Raw genomic sequence first — 4019 nt, 5'->3', positions numbered from 1 at the left:
ACACACACACACACACACACACACACACACACACACACACACACACAGGAGGTGAGCTGGTCGCTTCCCAAAAAAAAAGGACTTAAATAAATGGGCCGCTGCACACCAGACAACGGGCTGTTTATCATACCTCTGCACTTGGATGCGAACGCACGGGATGAAAGCAGGATGAAGCAGCCGGATGTGCCGACGTGTCCAACAGGGGTCTGGTGTCGGTCCGATCGCTGTGGGGCACATTGCACATGAATAATCAAATGTATAGATCCATGACAGTATGCAGGGATACATCCTTATCTAAGCCGTGCAGCATGATGGAAGCATCTTTGTGGGGCCGTTATGTGCTTCGGTGCACAGAGTTTAGCTGGATATTATGAGATCTGACAAGCACAATTACTCAAAGTATCGTAACTTTTATGTTGTTGCTCATGACCGCTTTTCTTCAACATCCTCTCGTCCTTTTATTCTACCTCTGTGCTCAGCTCGGGCCAGTTCCCCCACCAGCTTTATTGTATCGTGTGGTAACGGTGGCTCCTTTGTTATTATCCGTCACACTTGTCCACTAAAAGACAACAGTGAACTCTGATGAAATATGGCTTTATTGTTTCCATTAATAAAAAGACGTACTGTCAGAGGGGTCTTATCTGCAACGTCTTAGTGTCAGTGATACTCAATGTCATTTCTGCTGATCTGGGTTTTTCCACTTGGTCCACCACTTTGAGTGAAACTTTTTTTTTTTTAACTTTTAGATCACATCCCCATTCATGTTGTGCACGTATTTAACAATATATGCAAAAATCTATTTTTTTTCTCATTTTTATGTCAACATGACGTGTTCTTACGTGAGAAACAAACCATTTATAACCAATAATATAAGGACTCCATCCATCAATTAATCTGCAATTTTTAGGTACAAGGGAGGCGTGTTTGGAGCCCCGCCCTCTTTTTAGTGCTCCAACCAAATGCAAAGGACTTGATTTAAATCCCTCTTATAACTGTACACCGCTCAAATATTACACAGTACGGAAGCTAAAGGTTAACATTTATGGCTTTTATTAAAATGTCTTGATGACTGCTGGAGGGATCGGCACAAACTTTGGTAAAGGCCTTCATCGTTCCCGGACGATGTCGACTCATGACTTTGTCCTCGAGCACCCACTATGAGGTGTACATGTGTGTCAGGGTAACACCTGTTGCCATGATATTCAGTAAATTAGAACTTAGTTGATCCCTTAATTAACTTTTCCTCTAGCGCCACCATCAGGTCAGTATGGGACCAAATATTAGGACCAAATACCTGCTGAACTAAAGACATTCCTGTCACAAAGTGTTTCCATGCCAACTCGCTAAGCTAAGACGTAATAACATCTTCTTAACATCAGCATGTTAGCATGCTTAGTTCAAAGCATAGCTGCTTTATAAAAATAATTGTGATTAACAATATTATCCAGATAATTAACAAAATATGCTTAAAACTGAAACATACATCATTCTCTTTTCCGTACATTTTTGTACAAAACGAGTATTTTTGTTGCACGATGGGACACGTCTTTTTGTAGAGAGCGTCCTTTTTTAGTCACAAACAAACTATATTTTATAAGGTTATTACATAATTGTCCATGCATAAATAAAGGTTAAATTAAATGAAATATAGTGTGACTCTGTTCTTTCTTACATCACATTTCCTCTATTTTATAATACGCAGCATTTTCCTATAACAACGCTGTATATACTCATACTAAAACAATCCCTCTCAATCATCATTACCCACTACAAGTGTGTGATGGTGTCTGTGTTATGATGTTTGTTTGTATTTTAAAACTGGAATCAAATGACTATTTGTTTGTGAAAAGCTAAGTAATTACATTCTTTTCCTTCATTCAAAATCCTAACTTAGTAAAAGTACAGAAGTAATATCAGTAAAATGTACTTTGAGTTCTGGTTCTGTATCCACGACTGATCCGTTGTCATTCATGACTTTATCAGATTAATAATACAGACGCATCTATTCATCAGCAGCTAAAATGCTGTTTATAAACTGAGGTGTTTGCAGTTGTGCGTCTAATATGAACAACTTCTTATTCAGTGAAGTAGTCCAGTGGTTCCAAACCTAAGGGTAGGGGTCCCATCGAGGGTCACCGGATAAATCTGTCACGAGATGATGAACGGGGTAGTTAAAAGAAAAAAAACACACAATCCTGCTACACGAGTTCATTTTAACTTTCAGGACTTCTCCCAGAAGCTTTCTTTGCAGTTCATGTGAATTATTGGACACTTCTACCTCTTTGTGCCTTGAGCATCTATTTAAATGGAACCATGTTAGCAGTGGAGAGGGGTAATGTCCCTTTGGAGGAAGAGCTCATAACACACACACACACACCTCTGCAACATGATGGGGGTCAGCACTGCTGTTTCGTGAGGGGTCGCAAGCCCAAAGCCAGCCGACGTAGTACATTGTATAAGCTCATCATGTTGTCTAAGGCGACACACTTCGGGCAAAGTACATCGCTTTTCATGCACTGGACAATTTTGAGAGTTTGGGCTTAACTTCCATAACACGTCTTCTTTCAGACTAGTGGAGAGAAAACATCCAAAATACACATTTAAGTGTTTATTTTACTACTTTGTCTGTAGATTTCTACTAAATTCCCCAAAAGCTATTATTACATAATGCCTAATTTGCATATTTAAACATAACATTTCAGAAAACTTGTAATACAAAATGTTTTTGACTTAATCTAAGTAATGCAGTGGTGAAGTTTGATGGTGATATCTATGAGTTCATGTGTTCACCTGTAGAGTCTCTAAATGTAATGGAACTAAACGTCTCTTTAAAGGACGTTTCCTCTAAATGAGTTTGTTCTCAGACTCTGATGATAAATCTCCACTTCAGCAGCTCTTACATTCACCAAACTTCACTCATTCATTCCTCTCTGTGTGCTGAAGGTTCACACAGAGGGGTTTGTTCACTTATCATCCAGAGACTCATTTATACTACATTATATTAATAAAACATGGAGAAAATTGATTTGTTTTTTCTTTTAAATCGCTGTTGAACGTTTTTTTCTGATTTATGGAGATATCCATAATTCCCTATATGTCAACAAAATCAAACAATTGAATCAGGCTTTATCCAATGTTTAGATTTATCCTCTATAAATGTATACAAATTAGCACATAATTGCAGTGAGATTGCCTCATTTGCATATTTTAACATACACACACAACACATAAAATGATTGTCTTAATGCAATAATTCAATTGGGGAAGTTTCATGGTGAATTATATATATATTTGTTACCCTCTCCACATGTTGTGTCTCCTCCTTAATGTAAAACCTTAACATGCAATCTAACTAGTAACAGCTGTAAGAGACATGCAGTGGAGTACAAACACAACCTGCCTCTGAACTGCAGTGTACGATAAACGTTGTGATAAACCCGCGGTATGCTGCCTGCATAGCACGAGTACAATACTGGACTTACATGCACCAGGTAGCCGGAAACATGGCTCCCAATAACCGTTGCTCCGTGTCTGCTGAATGTGAAAACAGTTAGCTTTGTGCTAACAGCTGATCTATGCCAATTAACCATCAACAGGTGACATGTGAGTGTTGTGTTCAGGGCCAGTGAAAGAAAATCCGTTCCTACAGGTGTTAATTGTATATTCATGCTATGTATCATTTGATTACATTCTTTACAAAATGTACACAGTACCAAAAACAATATTTGTGAAAATGACTTGCATTTATTTATTATAGGTTTCACTTTCGTCGGAATATCTCTATTGTATATTCAGTTTATTATGTTTCATTGTATTGTTAATATTTCCGTGTACATCCACCAGATACGTGCAGTTTATTGATTCACATGATCAGTGTGCTTTCCCTCCATCATCAACACCTGCGGATCCCGTGGACATTGAACACAACCCCCCCAACAACGCAGCTCAATGCTGTGTTTGAGGTGAAGTATTGCAGGTGTAAATTAATCTGTTTAGTAGGAAGCAGCCAAATACAACAT

Source organism: Anarrhichthys ocellatus, unplaced genomic scaffold (assembly GCF_004355925.1).
Source record: "Anarrhichthys ocellatus isolate YVR2014 unplaced genomic scaffold, GSC_Weel_1.0 scaffold5, whole genome shotgun sequence".
NCBI classification, from domain to species: domain Eukaryota; kingdom Metazoa; phylum Chordata; class Actinopteri; order Perciformes; family Anarhichadidae; genus Anarrhichthys; species Anarrhichthys ocellatus.
The sequence above is the reverse complement of the archived record's forward strand: the minus strand, read 5'-3'. Positions refer to the sequence as shown.